The sequence below is a fragment of the Argopecten irradians genome, chromosome 9 (genome assembly GCF_041381155.1).
Source record: "Argopecten irradians isolate NY chromosome 9, Ai_NY, whole genome shotgun sequence".
Taxonomy (NCBI): domain Eukaryota; kingdom Metazoa; phylum Mollusca; class Bivalvia; order Pectinida; family Pectinidae; genus Argopecten; species Argopecten irradians.
This window is the reverse complement of record NC_091142.1, coordinates 18,602,042-18,620,285: the sequence shown is the minus strand read 5'-3', so window position 1 is coordinate 18,620,285 and position 18,244 is coordinate 18,602,042. Positions and strand designations below refer to the sequence as shown.

General features: G+C 35.6%; 1 long non-coding RNA gene across 1 annotated transcript; it reads left to right on the top strand.

Moving 5' to 3' along the window:
* Positions 1 to 3,836: 3,836 nt before the first annotated feature.
* LOC138331692 (uncharacterized) lies at positions 3,837 to 18,136 on the top strand. The gene is made up of 4 exons (XR_011209716.1): positions 3,837 to 9,433; positions 12,888 to 12,974; positions 13,701 to 13,817; positions 14,791 to 18,136. It is a non-coding gene; the product is annotated as an uncharacterized lncRNA (long non-coding RNA).
* Positions 18,137 to 18,244: the final 108 nt, after the last annotated feature.

Here is an 18,244-nt window from a genome sequence, read left to right as displayed (position 1 = left end):
GAAAGATGTTTCAATATTTGCAAATATATAATTTGCAGTGAATAATAATATTAGTATGTATCTATGCCGTGCCGTGTTTTACTCGCGTGCGTAATATATCGTATATATTCGCGAGCGCTGCGTTTGTCTATATGTGTATGTACGTACAGTATATGTTTGTGTACCCGTTAGTAGTGTTCACTGACGGACTTTTATGACGGACAGGACATGTGACTGTTACGGACATTGACGAAGTTGTTTGATTGGTCAGTGTGGTCAATTTAACGTATTTGATAAATATCTTTTTGTATATCGGGATATTTGAATTTCGTCCCTGTGCTTGGTTGGACGTTTCGTTTTCCCGGTCGAGAAATTCATTAATTTTGGTAAGTCTTGCTTTTCGGTTGTTCTAGTATTTGTTCTTTATCTTGGTTAATACATTATTCTATTCTCCCAGTATGAAAATGGTTTGAATGTGATTATTATAATTTAGATATTTTTAAAATATGAAATATATACGGATAAACATGTATTGTATACATGTGATCCGATTATTGTAATTGTAAAGTGTGTAAAATGTCTAAGTTATATATTTCTGAAATGAAGTAAGAATTGTGTGTTCTTTTATATTGTAGTTCAATCTGTTGTGATTGCATGGTCGTACTCATGACGTACGGAGCTAGTATACTTTGTAGTGCATACATCAATTACATTGATACACCATACGTGTTGTACATTAGTTGAGATTACATGATGTCACCAAAGGGAGATAATCCTCTAATACTAAAACTCGTACGAGTTATTCCGCATTGGTCCAAGATCTTTATAAGAAATGGAGAATTTTTGCACTTTAAAAAAACCTGAATGCGTTTACCTATTCATTATCAAAATTGATATTTTGAACCTAAATCTCAATCTGAATTTCCAAATTTATATCACGGTTATCAAGGAATAATTACCTGTCAGAATACATTTTTGATTTTGAAATTCAGAATCAAACAATCCAATCAGCAGCCGGGTTAAAATTTTGTCCTGGGCTTAACCTTCGTTACACACGGGCCGTTTCGAAGGTCTTTTTTTCATTTAGTTTTGAATACTTTTCGGGATGTTTTAAGTTCTACATGTACACGTATATATGAGCAATGTACACGTGTTTGCGCACATACACGTACATGTGTAGCTACACCGCATACATGGGAGGCCGTCCTTACGTGACCCTAGCTGTTAATAGGACGTACATTTGAACAAACAAACAACAAAAGTAATGCACAAACCCAATAACCGAGAGGTTTAAAAACCTTATATGTGTGTGGCAGAGCTGTCACCTGTGACACCGGATGTTCAAACACAACCGGTTAAATTTGAGAAACTACCCGGCCGTTTTGAGATCACAGAACCTATAGAGGACCGTGTTAACGTTTGCTACTATTCAGGTTAAATGAAGTTATCAAAATTCTTTACAAATTTTACATCTACATGTATTGCCCGATCCACACATTAACCATTAACTGATGTACCTTGAGTATATCCAATCAGCAGGCTCCTATATATTCACCTCTCTGTAATAGGAGCGAGACGGGCCCAGTTTGTTAATAACTACAAACTACACCCGGCTCCCTACCTGTGTGTTTCAACCCAGGTTCGTAGGGTTTTGCTTGATTTTTGCCGGTGAAGGAAAACGAGACAAATACTTTTAACACGTAACAATATTTATTTATAATGACATATTACACGATATTTTACGCAAGACGTAGGGCCCAACAACGACGAGACTAACACATATATTTACAATATATCCCCCGTCAACCCCTCCATGCCCCACTTACAACCCTACCACCCTATACCTATAAACATGTCCCCTTCCTGCTTCCTATTACCCACCTCTATTTAAAACCTATTAGGTTCAGGAACTCAATCCTTCAGTACACCGCAATGAAATGGATAGAACACCCATATATATACCCGACTATAACAATACATGCACGATCGACCAATACGAAGACGGAACACAACACAGGCGCTCGATACAATAACATATTGTGCACGACAGCTCTACGTGTACAAGATACACACGCACTCTTACAGCTAGCACAGGACCACGACACCATATATATTCCCATAAAGCACAAACTATTTACAAGCCCTGCTACATCTCTATGAAATCTTCTGCCCAAAGGGGGATTCCCCTTAATCTGTTTTTCAGTTGGACCAGACTACTTTCGTAAGAAACGCTTTCTGATTAATATTGAGTGACATCGCCCGTTCGTTCAAGCAATCGTCCGTTCGCTAACATTACTTATATCATTACATAGGTGGAAATCCCGTGTTTTGATCGCGATCAAATCTAGTTATTTATATTATTGTTTATGCTTCATTGATTCACGATTATTTGTGTGTCTGTCGATATAAGGATTTGTGGAGCAACAATATTGACCCAAGGCGACTTCCATAGTCGATATATTGTAATATGGAAATATTCTAACAATGGCAAGCATGACGGAAGTTCAAGGCCGATATTGAATATTATCACACATAACCTCATATTGGTGGAAACTGAGCAATACTTTTGTCATGAAAATATGATATCTCTGCATGCTTCTATACTAGTACATGTATGTAATAGTGAAATTTTGCTATCAATATTGATTTTTTCTTAAGATATTATATATATTATCCTCGCGTTACGTTAAATAACATGTATATGAACGTAAAACATATTATCATTATCACTTTCACAACAGAGTACAGTGAAGAAGATTAGAAGATTGTTGACGAATCAGCATATGGTATGAAATTGGTAATGTCACCAGAGATTTATTTAGTAATAACTATTTAAATCTCTGATATCATGATATTTTTAAAGTGGAACTATTCGCGGCATGAAATGTTCCCACTATTTATACCATTGCGAACTTTCTTTTACCTCCACGAACTTTCTTCATATCTCCACGAACTTTCTTTATATCTCCGCAAACTTTCTTTATACCTCCACGAACTTTCTTTATACCTCCACGAACTTTCTTTATACCTCCACGAACTTTCTTTATACCTCCACGAACTTTCTTTATACCTCCACGAACTTTCTTTATACCCCTTCCATGAACTTTCTTTATACCTCCATGTACTTTCTTTATACCTCCACGAACTTTCTTTATACCTCCACGAACTTTCTTTATACCTCCACGAACTTTCTTCATACCCCCACGAACTTTCTTTATACCCCATGAACTTTCTTTATACCTCCATGTACTTTCTTTATACCTCCACGAACTTTCTTTATACCTCCACGAACTTTCTTTATACCTCCACGAACTTTCTTTATACCCCATGAACTTTCTTTATACCTCCATGTACTTTCTTTATACCTCCATGTACTTTCTTTATACCTCCACGAACTTTCTTTATACCTCCACGAACTTTCTTCATACCCCCACGAACTTTCTTTATACCCCATGAACTTTCTTTATACCTCCATGTACTTTCTTTATACCTCCACGAACTTTCTTTATATCTCCGCGAACTTTCTTTATACCTCCACGAACTTTCTTTATATCTCCACGAACTTTCTTTATACCTCCACGAACTTTCTTTATACCTCCATGAACTTTCTTTATACCTCCACGAACTTTCTTTATACCTCCATGTACTTTCTTTATACCTCCACGAACTTTCTTTATACCTCCATGTACTTTCTTTATACCTCCATGTACTTTCTTTATACCTCCATGTACTTTCTTTATACCTCCATGTACTTTCTTTATACGTCCACGAACTTTCTTTATACCCAACTTACTTTATACTCCTTTATACCTCCACGAACTTTCTTTATACCTCCATGTACTTTTATACTTTACTTTCTTTATACCTCCATGTACTTTCTTTATACCTCCATGTACTTTCTTTATACCTCCATGTACTTTCTTTATACCTCCACGAACTTTCTTTATACCTCCACGAACTTTCTTTATACCCCATGAACTTTCTTTATACCTCCAAGAACTTTCTTATACCCCCATGAACTTTCTTTATATCCCACGAACTTTCTTTATACCCCAATCACCTTTCTTTATACCTCCACGAACTTTCTTTATACCTCCACGAACTTTCTTTATACCCCCATGAACTTTCATTATACCCCCACGAACTTTCTTTATACCCCCACGAACTTTCTTTATACCCTCATGAACTTTCTTTATACCTTCACGAAATTTCTTATACCTCCATGAACTTTCTTTATACCCCCATGAACTTTCTCTATAGCTCCACGAACTTTCTTTATATCTCCGCAAACCCTCTTTATATCTCCGTAAATAAATCTACACCTGAATATATCAACAAATGCAAATATCGACATGTGAATCATCAGACAGTGAATGCGCAGGTGAAATCCCTGGAATCTTAATGTAAATAACTTTGTTTTTGAAAAACAATTAGTGGAACATAATATGGTTTAAGTTTATAATTGTGTTACATGGCTGTTTTCGTGCTCGTGTGTTATGTTAGGTTGTAGATGTTTAGGCTATGCTTTGATGTATTGTTGTTATCGAAGTCATAATAATGTTTTCTGTTGTATTTTGTTAAGTACTTTATGCAAGTATGTTGCCATTGTCTTCCATTAGTTATTACTTTGAAAGATTCTTGATTTTTACTGGATATGAAAGGTGACTTCGATATTATTTTTTGTGACCTCCTTCGGTGTCGGGTTAACTGGGTTGACAATGTATATTTATGTGTGCACCATTTTGTTGATTACTCCATGTTCATTTCTTCTATTGTAAAGCATGTTTTTGTATGTTGATTGATAAATAATATCCTGATAATTTGTAGAATTCTATTAGCTTGGCGATGTGTTATTATATTATCAACTAATTCCTATACTTTGTATTACATTGCCGTTTTTTATGCAGATAATTCTAAGAGAAAGATATTTGGCGCATACTTTGTCAATATTCTCGCGTGACAACAGATTTATCTTTTTTAAATTTTTAAATTAATCAAAGGTATTGCAGATTTGATTGGAATATCATTTCGTATGTTTCATGTAACCCCATGTAACATTGTATGTGACATATTGTGACATATAAGTTTCACAGCGCAATATTGAAATGTGTTCGCTTTATCGAAATGTTGTCGACTAATTTTGTCACGATCAAATGTTTTTATTGTCTGTAAAATTACCACTGATCCATGTCTCTTTTTAAAGTCATATAATAATTATATTGATGCATATCGGTTGTAAGATGATATTTAATCACCCCATTCTAATGTTGTTACCTGTTATTGTTTTTGCTGTTTTATCTATAAATAGACAATATTAAAAGAAATATATAAATGGCGCAAATTTTGTCAAAATTCTCGCATGACAAAATGCTTATCTTTGTTCAAAATGTATTCATCTTTATTTTTATATAGCAGATTTGTTTGGAATATGAATATGAATTTATATGTTTCATATAACCCTCTATAGTATAGTCAGTTACTTATTGTTAAGTGTAAGTTTCACAGAGACATATTTTCATTGAGATGTGGTATCTGTAATGAGGTATTATGTCAATTAAGACACAATCGGGTTTTTTATCCCCTCTGTAAAATTGTCACTGTTCAATGTCTGCATGTCTCTGAATATTTATAATATCGGTTGTAAGATGATAATTAGTTACCCCATTCTAATGTTGTTACATGTACCTGTTATTGTTTGATTTATGTTACCTTTTTTGTAACATTATAGTTTCGAGATGAAATAATAATTGACATTGTGAATGTTCTTCGAGTGACAATTTATGTGATATTACCTTCTTGACATTCCTTAGTCCGTTCAGAAAAGTGCAAACATTCATACCGATGAAATGTTTTTTTTGTCTGGAACTTGCTAGTACAGGTAACGCTCGATTGCTGAAGTAGACTATTTTAACCAGAGGAATAAGAATTTTACAGATATGGTTCTTGATTGTCTGCAATTCCGCCATTCAATTTAACGTTTTCGTGCCTGACGACATTTCACAACAATTCAATTTTATATTTTCGTGCCTAACGACATTTCACGGCGATTCAATTTAATGTGTTCGCGCCTTACGACATTTCATGGCGATTCAATTTAATGTTTCCCGCCTAACGATATCTCATGGCGATTCAATTTAATGTTTCCCGCCTAACGACATATCACATCGATTCAATTTAATGTTTTCGTGACTAACGACATCTCACGAGTTTCAAATTAATGTTCTCGTCCCTGACGACATTTCACGGTGATTTAAGTTAATGATTTCGTGTCTACGACATTTCACGGTAATTCAATTTAGCGTTTTCTTGCCTAACGACATTTCACGGTGATTCAATTTAATGTTGTCTTGCCTAACGACAATTCACGTCGATTCAATTTAATGTTTTCGTTTCTAAAGACATTTCATGTCGATTCAATCCATTTTATGGCGATTCAAATCAATGTTTTCGTGCCTATCGACTCTATTCCTAACATTTTCCATTGTTTTGCCAAACACAGCATTGTTCATGAGCTTGAAATTTTTTTTCTCAAAATCACTTTCACATTCGGCTCTCTTTTGGGAGTTAAAATCAATATAAGGTTTCAGCCAAGGATGTTGCCTAAACTCTAGAACTTTATGAACTTTAGTGAGTTTCATTCCAAGTTCTAAATAGAGTTGTAGATTCCTATAGTGACATATATATTTTGTTTTATTTTCTAGAGTTGGAATTAGTTTTTCTGTTTTAACGCGACCTTTTAATGTTTGATCGGAGTGACTGTTATTTAATGTCTTCCAAAGCTCTCTACTGTATGGAGATAGCTCTTCATCGGAAACCTTCTTTCGGGTTGGCGCCAGGGGGTAATCTGTTTGATCATCGTGTAATGAACTTTCATAACTTAAATTTACTTCTAAAACATAGCCCATATCTCCGTCTTTTGAAATATTATCTATGTCAAATTCCTCTACTTTTTCAACCCAGCGAAAATCTCCCATGGGTAACGGCTCCATCATGGCTTTTCCATATAGATTGTTACAATCGGTATATAAAATATACGTATTCGGTTTTGATGAATCGTAAGTTTCAGGAATATACGGATTGTTAGCCTTTGAGTATTTGTTGGATATCATGGATATACCACCGCGAACACCATTTTCAAAGAAAAGGTACATGTCGGGATCGGTAAGTAATTCTAATTGCACACCTGTCATTTTCAAAGCAGCATTCCAAGCTAGACCAGGACTTGTATAGAAATGACAGGGGTCTAATCCATAATAATTCAAACACATTGTTCTACAATTTTCAAACACATCTGTAAGTAACAACACGTCTGTTTTTAGATATAAGTCATGATAGTCTCCTAGATTTTGAATATCTAATTCTTTCCAAACGCGTTGCGCGTGCGTATAATCGGAATCCGGTATGTGAGATTTACTCAGTTGGCTGTAGAATTGATCTTTTGGTGGAAATCGAGCTTCCCTAAATTTGCTTTCCTCGTTTACATACTCGTATGGATAGACCCCCTTTCTAAGTAATAGGTCTGCCTGAGGTTTCGTAAATTCTTTCGAGAAATGTTTAAAGTTTGAGTTTTTTCCTTTTGCTAAATTGTTAACCAATGAATCTAAACTTTCTGACATAAATTGGAATGAGTCTATAAATCGTAAATTTCCTAAACTGAAGGAAATGTATTTTTCCATGTTGTTTGGTATACAATGGATTTCACGATCTTTGAATAGACCTAAACTTTCACATAAAATATGGCTATCAAATCCTTTCAAATTGTGAAAAACTACGGGAATGAAAGAGGGATATTGATATTGTATGTTGCAAGATTGACAGGCTGCCGATCTATATTTCCCGCTCAAATGACAGTGATCTCTAACTTTGATGGAATCTTTTGTAAAGTACATATTGCAAATATGACATTTATTACAATTTTGAAAATGACGCTCATCTTCCTCCGACATAATTAACGGTTCAACATGTTTTAAAATAGATTTGATGATGTGCTGCTCTTCAATAATATTTTCTAGGAATGTCTTGCTAACGTTAGGCCCTCTGTAAACAACGGGCGATTTCGTATATCTTTCATCTACACACACAACCTGATAACCGAAACCACAGGGTTCAAACCTAGTGTTTGGAGTCGTGCTAGACGTTTGAGGATTTGGCATACAAGAATCCATCTTTTGTGCAAAAGTTTCAAAATCTGCATAGATCACAAAGGGAACACGCATCTGTTTATTGAAATCTTGGAATTCTAAAAATTGATCACCTTCTTCTGGAAGCTCCACATGTTGTGGATCAAATTTAGAACAATACTGTATATGATTATCTAACAAATCATTTCGAGTAAACCCTTGTAAACAAAATTGACAAAAGTGTGTTTTGCTATTAGAAGATTTTGTTCTGCTGAGAAACATATTGAGATTCGTTATGAGACAATAATGGTTTTTTTCCCCGCGTTGTAACAATAATAAATTAACGTGATGTCGTGATTCTCTTACCTTTGTAACATACAATGGAAATATTGTACCATCCTCATATGCGAAAACATTCACAGAAATATCGTTTTGTCTTTCAAACTTATTCACATGCGAAATACGAACTGGGTATTCTATTTCATTCATATTCAGTTCATGTTCATATTTTGTATAATGATTAACAAGTTCTGGCATGTCCGCCGCTGGGTGGAGAGAAGCAAGCACTGACCACGTGAAACATTTTTCGTCATTGTTCAATACATTCACAAGTTTATGCCGGCGGAATGTTGCTGGAGTTGGTAGGTACGACGTTCCCGACAAAGGTGAATATTTTACAGTACAAACTTCTAATTTAATGATTTTTTTTAAAATCCAGTTTGATCCTTCTCTGATATATTCTTCAAAACTTAAAAACATCTTTTGAAATGCTTCATTCAAATCATGTTGAGAAAAGCTTTCATTTTCAAAAAATATGTAAGTTTTACTTCGAAAATGTGGATAGGACTGCTGTTTGTTTCCATCTTTGTCCTCCTTTTCCAATTCTACCTGAATGCACAAATACCATTTAATAGCTTCCAGATCCTTTCCCCTTTGTTTTAAATGTGTTCTCACTTCCTGTGAAGTGTTGGTTGCAAAGCGGAGCAAGTCCATGTCATCATCATCGTTCGGATATATGTATCTGATATTAGCAACACCATTTAAACTGCTTTCGTCAGAATAACGATGATCGTCGTACACAAAAACATTGCCCCCCTCCTGTTCTTTTACAGCAGATTCTGGAGATCGTATCCAACTCGGTCCAGCAGCGGGGGAGGCTGAAAGCGCCTCTGGAGTGGACGCGCGCGCTTCCGGAGAGGCTGTACACGTTTCCGGAGAAGCCACACGCTGTTCCGGAGATACAGTACGCTGTTCCGGAGAAGCCACACGCTGTTCCGGAGATACAGTATGCAGTTCCGGAGAAGTCGCACGATGTTCTGAAATATCATCGGCAGGTGAGTTTTTATGCACTCTTAACACATGTCGTTTTAATGAGAATGCTTTTGTGAATGTTTTAGAACAATAGTTGCAAGGTATCCGTTCTGAAGGATTTTTTTCTTTATCTCCACTCGTGTGAACTAGAGAAATATGGCGAGTCAGATTGAAGCGTCGAGAAAATGTTTTACCACATATTTCACATGAAAAACCTGCAAGGTGACCTTGAAGATGTGTCGCTCTATTATTTTCTTGAATTTTTATGTGACGCGTCTCACACTCTTCTCCATTCGTTTCTTCGATTTCAACATCTTCGGTTTTGTCTTGTAATTTGGACTTTTTACTAGACGTGGTATCTAGACTGTCTAGTTTTCTCTTTATGTCTGTCAATGTTTCTCTAGCTTCTTCATTCCCTTCTCCGCATTGCTTCAGTAGAGCTGCAAGAAATCCGTCAGCCATGGTGCACGGAAAAAACCTCATGTGAAGTCTTACCTTCAAACAACCGCATTTATACAGTGTGGGCGGGGCATGTGGGTATGTCTAAACTTTGAATGACAACCATTTCTTCTTTGCTTTACTGATGCGCGTCATAAATTCGCGGGGTGTAGTTTCCACATATAATTGTCCACCACTCTGTGTTTTATCGAGAGTGGAATTACTTTTATCAACTGGGCTGTCATCGATTTGTTGTTTTATATTTTTTGTTGATTCTTCCCCATCATTCGATTTCTGTTTTATAGGTAATTTCTCTCCTCCATTTGATTCCTTTTTACTTGCATTAATCAAGACTTCGTATTTAGCTCTCGGAATTAAAACTAATTCTTTAGCCATTCTAAATATGCTTTAACAAATAAAGTCAACAAGCTTCCTTTTAATAGCGATAATCTCCGCTGCCTCTGTCGAGGACTGATGCCTTCAGCTAATACTTTCCGAATGAACGATTTGTGTTTGATCAACTTGTTTTTATCGCTTTTACTGATTGGTATATTATCCATCACGATGTTATAGATTATTTCAATGAAAAACTTTAACTGTTTATGGTTCAATGACTTCAAAATGTTTTTTGTTGCTGCTTGGAAGCAGTATTAAAGAATTCTGCAAATTCTCTCATTTTATCGCTTCGTATACAATAGTATCCTCTCCAGGCAATATTCTAGTGCGTAGTGGTGTGATTTCAGTTGATCCTTCTTTTATATTGAGTTGTGGTTCATGTGGGTTTACATCTATCAGCAAATAGCCATAACGTTTAGAAGTTGCTTTAAGATATGATTCTCTAAAATAAGATGTTTGTCTTGGAAATATTTGCCTTCCCAACATCTCAATTTGTAACTGGTCACGATAATTCTTAAATAGGAGGAAATAATGTGTGTTTAAACTTAATGTTCTCATAACCTTACCCTTTTGAAATATATTTTGCACTAAAAACATGACAGTGATGTTTTCGTGGTGCGAACTGACACAAAACATCTTCATTAGATGCGGACTATTAACACCATCAGCCATGCAGTCGTCGATAACTAGTAACTTATGTCCACTAATTTGTGCCCATTCTTTGAACTGCTCTCCATCTGGAAGCCCCTGGTGAAATGTCACTTCTTTCAACGTTTGTTTAATGTCGTCAAAAAGAGGCTGCCATGTGTCGTAGCAAATGATAATTTTTGTTGGGGGCTGCTCAAACATTCCATCTGCACGTTCTAGTATTTGTTTTGTTAGAAATGTTTTTCCAGATCCTGTCGGTCCACATATCATAATGGTTGCAGGAGTGTGAAATTTTACTAAACTTTCTTCACTCCACCATTCCATGGCTCAATGTGAAATGAACAAAAATACACCAAATACCACGATATATATTCATTTATTTCATTTCAGAACAGCATTTCTGTTTGATATCATCATAGTGAATACAATGTGGAAACGAGTTTTCTATATAATTATATACAATTCTATCATTTGTTGTGTGTTTTTGATCGAACATATTAATTATAGATTTCATAGTCATTCCTCTACATCTATTGAGAAGAAAAAACAAGCAATATTGTCCACAAACATTCGAAGTCGGACTCTGAATGCGTTTATAGTTGTATACATATTTTGGAAAATCAAAGTCAAAGTATTCTGGGGGGGTGCCCATAACTGTCAAAGAATTCAGCTTTACTCTTTGATTCCATATATACGGCTAGCCAATGCTTTCCGGGTAGGTTGCTTTCATCTGTATTTACGATGAAACCGGTAGGCCACTTATTTATATCTTTGGGTATATGATCTCTTGCATAGACACCTAAAATCACTTTTTTCATCATGGGATCACATTCGATAGCACATTGCAGCTGGTGTGTGTTCATGACTGTGCAATGATGTCTCTAGCGGCGTTGATTTCAAAATATCCTGGGTATTCAGCATAGATTATGCAAGTGATTGTTTCTTTGAGAGCAGTACCAAATGTAGCTTCAAGTCGTACGTTACCTTGCTTTAATAGGGTAAGGTATTGACTGTCGTGAAATGTGGGCTCTAGATTAAAAGTATAGAGTGCGTAACCTTTGGATATTTGGTCTCTATCAATATTCAATCCGCGATCACTCAACCATTTTCCACTGGTTTTAAACATATTTGCTAGAACGGGAATGGTAGTCGGACCGCCCGCCGAAGAATAATCTAATTTTAAAGGGGTGCCTCCAACGGGAATACCATCCACAAATAAACCAATAGATGTAACATTGTAATGATTAAAGTACCACGGATTTTGACCGTAATCTCCGGTAGCAGCTGTAGACTTTACAAAACCTACTGTTACGAAATTTGGTCTCATTCCTTGAAACATATTATCAAATGTATAACTGGAAGAACCCGTTGGTATAGTCATTTGTTTAATCAGAGATTGTGTGAAGGGATACTTTGCATTTGTCACATTCAGAGCTTGGCTCTGTGCATATATAACGGCAGGGTTTACTTTGACTTTAGCTACGCGTAAGCATATGCTCTCAAACTCAATTTCATAACTAGCGTTAGCTGTATTTGTTACAAGACAAAACTCTGGTTTAGATCTGTACATTTTTACATTAACATTGACTTGATTGAGTAAATATCTATCCATTTTGAATAAATCGTGATATAGAGGACCTTGCATGTCGCAGGTTTTACTGCTCTCAAACAGTTTTGCTCTCGTCAGGAGACTCAAATTTGATCCTGTACTCACACTCACGTCGTCCATTTCGCCTTCTGTATCTTGATGCCACACTTGTGTGGTAAGTTGAGACGACTTGGCGTCATAACCAAAGTTTAACAGTGATTGAATGTAAGCTTTATATGCGTAATGGTTTGTGGTGGACACTACAGTCTTCCCCTGTAGTGCTACATCCACTTGTGAAAACATGGCGGGCAGAAACAGACTGACAGGTCCTATGTTTTCACCTTCCTCTATATTACTTCCATCGCCTTTTTTAATCTTTGCTTTCACTGATATTAATGTGTTTTTAGATCGATGTATTCCATTCCATTCTGACCAGAAATGACGAATTCGATGGGAGCTTCACCAACGACTTGTGAGATGGGGAGAACATCTTGGTAATAAATATTCTCTACAGCTGTCTGCGTTGGGGGTAATTCAAAAATGGCAAGTTGCGAAGGTTGAGCTTCCGTGAAATGAATTTCGTTTAGTGCAGCCATGTTGGTAAAGATTTCTTAGAATAACTTTTCGACTTTGTCGTTTTGTTCTTTTTTGTCACAGATTTCTTTTTCGATGTTGGTTTCTTTTTTGATGTTGGTTTCTTTTTTAATGACGATTTCTTTTTTGGAAGAGATTTCTTTTTTATCACAATTTTCGTCTTGGCCTTGGTCCGCGGTGTGATGTTTACAGTTCGACGTTTCTTATTTGACTGATGGTTAGGTGCGGTCTGCTTTCTTTTTAACTCAGATATGGCTTGTTCGATTATTTGCTGGGTTGGTGAAACTAGATTCACATCGAGGTTGCGTACCGTCTTAGTTTTCTCAGATTTTACTTCGTCAATGGGAATCATGAACTCCTTATTGTTTGTAGATATACCACTTCCATGCTGTTTCACTTCTCGATTGATATCGACATATGGATTAACCTTGCCGCTTGTGACGTTTTTATAATACTTCATCCACTTTTCTACATTAGGGACGTACATGTTTGAGACATTCATGAGTAAAAAGGATATGACTTGAAATGCAGTGTTATCGTCACTGGCTGTTTTATAAATGAAGGGAATTCACCTTTATCGTTTGTTATATATATCTCTATGTCTCTAATCTCTGTTTTATTTACAGGAACATACTGAGAAATCGTAAAAGATTGCGTCCAGTTAGCTTGCTTGTATGACTTCACCATACGGAGGACACTTCCCTTTTCACCGTCGACAATAGATCCATAACATATATCACAATGTACGTATAAGTTTTCCTTTGATTTACCTGATCCAATTAAATAAATATCCGTCAGCGCCACCTCCCAGAGTCCAGGTAGATGTAAGGATGATTGTAAATGAGTGCGAAAATGATATGGCTTATTATCAGGAAAATATTCTTTGTTCTTGTTACTACTGATTGTGATGTAGTGTGTCATGATCGACGTCTGTAGTATTAGTGATTGTATCTTCATCGACATATGAATTATATTTGGTGGGCCACCCTAGCCACTTAACTAGCCACTGTTTCCTACCTCCAACTTTACGCATCTTGATTTTCTTCTCTATGTAAAATAGCGAGTCCATGTTCTTATCAACTCTCTGTAATTCTGATTCATAGAAGTAACCTTCGATGACGTCATTTAGGAAATCAATTAATTGGTACTGTGGTATAGCTTGACGCAGGAAACGTTTTTTAATCCTAAAGATTTCCGATGTCCATTGTTGTTGATAGGCTCGTTTAAACGGTTGTTTCAAGTGTGAGATTCTCACCAAACTTCCAATTTTGAATCTGAACTTTTGTTTCTTTTTAGTAGTTGCAATCGATTTTCTTTTTTTGGGGTTCTTCTTTCTGAGATACATATAAGCAAAAAGATCGGCCTCGTTTCCCTTGTTAACGTCTTTAGGGGCAGTACCATTTAAAGATCTATGTGGTGTGGCATTGTAACTTTTTATGAAATCTTGTAATTTATCCTTGTAAACATATGTTCTGTATTTAGTGAAATATCTATACATCATGGTTTTTAAAGTTCTAATGACACGCTCGCAGACCGAAGCTTTCTGTTCATTATGGCTAGTTATGTATTTTATGCCATTGGCTGTGCAATATTGCTTCATTAGTTTCCCTGTAAATTCTTTACCTGCATCGGTGTATAAACGTTTCGGTTTTTTTGTACCTTTGATTATCTTTTTAAATGCACTTAAAACGTCTTTTGTTGTTTTCGTTTTTGTAGGTTCCACCCATAAGAAGCGGCTAAATACATCTATGACAACAAGAAGGAATCGAATTCCACCATTCTGTTTGGAAATGTTCGATACATCGGCGAGATCAGCTTGAAATTGTTCATATGGACCTGCTACTTCTACTCGCGCTCTCTTAAAATACCGTCTGACTGGTTTTTGTAAGCTATAATCATCCAAACTCTGAATGTATCTTCTAATCTTATACAGACCTGGTGAGGTGAATCCTTGTGATTTCAATATTTGATGAACTTTGTTTGGACTCAGAAACGCACCCCCATTCTTCAAATTGTAATATACACCCTCTAATAGATGTCGCTCCTCCTCAGTCAACATATTCAAATATAATGAGACAAACAAATCTCCATGCAAACTTTTATTTACATTATTACAATGTTTTGTGAAACCAACTTTCTACACGATTCATGGACAGCACCATTTTACCAACGTTTTCTTTCCATTTTTCAGTTTTAAGTTCTTTAACTCTCCATTCGGCATTACATAATTGCGATATGAAAGCGTTACGTGCTCCCCGTTCTATTTTCAATGTAATAGTCTCTCGAATAAAGTCACGAATCACTTTAATGTCATCTGTGTGAATAAATGCATCCGCTATATCACAATGTCGTTTACTTATGATTTCTCGAATATGGTCTGCATATACTAAACTTAATATGTTGAACAGTCTGTTTGATTCTATGCAATCTTTGTCGAGGAGAACAACAGGTACGTCCATGTTACTTGGGTGGGTATGGTAAAACACAATGGAAATCACTGCACTCGATAGAAAAGTTGTAATGCTTCCAATATTTCAGTGTTTTTCCACACTTGTAACAAGTAACACAATCGCCAATATCCTCATGAAAAAAACCGTCGTAGGCCAATTGATAAGGTGTCTGACGAAGTTCACAATTCCACTGGGCAAACGTTATTAGGCGATCAGTGCAGCTTGTCATGTGCACATGAACTGGGTGAGTGGAAGCAGTATCCATCTATAAGTAGATAAATCATATCAAAAAATGAGTTTTTTGAATTTTTTTCATGTATCTTTTTATCTTATTACAATAACGCTGTTTTGTGTAGTTCTCGTCTCGCAAACGTTCGTCTTGCAGTAAAAGGAACAATAATTTAGAAGGAATTCTTGACTGTACCACCATATGTTTCCAATTTTCGTCAACTTCTGAATGAGAAATTAGAGTAAGTGATTCTTCGAAATATAAGTCTAGTCTATCCTCACTCGATAGCGTCACGCAGCTATGTCCTAATTGGTTAGCTAGTCCCTCTTCACATCCCGAACATATAAATAATTCCGAGATTTTAGATGTTGTGGCAAATGCGTATGATAAACACAGTAGATTTTTGACAATTTTCATGTAGACTTTTTCTTCTATTTTTCCCATGAGATAACTTTGAAGTCTTTCTTCTGACGAATTTGTGTTAAACTCCATTACGAATATGTTTTAGCACCAATATGTTCATTGAATTAGAATAACAAAGTAATATGATTGTCATAAAAGTCACCTTCATTCCACAATTTCGATAATATCTTCAGTAGTTCTCCAATATGTTCGTATTTAATCTCCTCCCTCCAATCGTTTGACCACCCTGCCTCTATGAGCGTGTCGACATCAAATGTGCTCACTTTAAATTGTCGCCAGCAGTAGGAACTTTCATCATCATCATAAAAATCTACACCGCCCATGTTTATATTGGATAGAGCATATGTTGAAAAAGACAATTTTTAGAATACCTCGAATGTTCTGTTTTAATATCATCGAAATAATTCCAATGTTTAAGGGTAACACCACACATAAAACACGTGGCACGGTCTTCAATTCCGGTATAGTAAAATCCGTTGGCAGCAAGTTGTTGGGGGGTGTGATGTCGAGCTTTGGGCCAGTGTACGAAAGTGTCAAGTCGATTACAACATTTTACTAAAGATGGATAATGTGGTCGTATCTCAATGTTGTTTAAAGTATGTGAAACACTATCCGTAACGTTGTCCATTAGTTTTCGATAACGGAACAGATCAACTGTAAACTTTCGCAAGATGATAAAATTCTCTTTAAAAGTTCTAGAGATACACTTACTGCTTTTCCTTCCTCTCGTAGCTGAATCTTTACCTTGTCTTTCGTTCGTATGAAGTTGATTTCTTTATGAAGTCCTAAATGACAATTAACTTTGTTGGGTGTGACGTTCGTTACTGTGATCTCGGCGTTCTTGACGATGTCGATCTGAGCCTGGGCCATATGTGAATGATCATTGTGCCTATGTTTTTACACCTTATATTGATCGAGTTGGTGTGAGTAAGGTGTGAGTAAGGTGCGAGTAGGGTGTGAGTATGGTGTGAGTAAGGTGCGAGCAAGGTGTGAGTAAGGTGTGAGTCCCCCTAACAGTGTGTAAGCATGGTGCGAGTAGGGTGTGAGTATGGTGTGAGTAAGGTGTGAGTCCCCCTAAAAGTCTACTACTGGTAAATATTGAACTTAGAAGAGTTTCTTTATCTAATATCAGGGAAATTAGAAATCGAAGAAAATAATCATAGCTGGATTTTTCAGTCTAGATTGGAATTAAACAATTGTGGTTTGGGCTATATATATGATTTGGAATCGTTTCTTAAATCTGATTCAAATCGATTTAAACTCAAATTAGAAGATCTTTTTAGACAGGAATGTATACGTTTGATAAATGATTCATCTAAAGGAAATTCATACAAACATACTATTTTTGTCAACCTTATTCAAATAATATTCTGGGCATTAAAGTAAGAGAAACATATCTAAATTCCGATTCTCTGCACATGATTTGAATATAGAGAGGGGAAGATACAGGAATATACCTGATTATATATGTTCATTTTGTAATGATGATATTGAAGATGAATTCCATTTCGTTATAAAATGTAAGGTGTATGAAGTTTAAATTTTATAAAACCATATTATGTCAGAAATCCTAGCTTGTTAAAGTAAATTCAATTATTAAATACACAAAATGTAAAGGAATTAAATAATTTGGGTAAATATATTTCTTTTGCTTTAGAAAGAAGAAAATTGCTGTCAGGTTAAGACCAACAATTGTTACTGTCTCTCTCTCTCTCTATTCTACAAAAGATGTAGAATTTAATGTTTTGTTTTTTTATTTTATTTTATTTCATTTACTACATTTGCAGTAAAGAACTGTACATGTATTAAAATATGCACTGTGAAAAATGTGGTGAAAAGCATTTCTAGTGCTGCTTGCTGATGAACTTAGGTGGAAATAATTTTAAAATAGTAGCTATATTCTCACTATATAGTTACTTTTAATATCCATCTGGTTTATATTTATTTGTGAATTAAATAACTAAAAAAATAGTAGCTATGTTCAAAATGTCATTACTTTTTTGTCCATTCTGATCTGTATTTATTAAAAATGAAATTTATTTAACTAATGTATTTAAAAGTAGTAGTA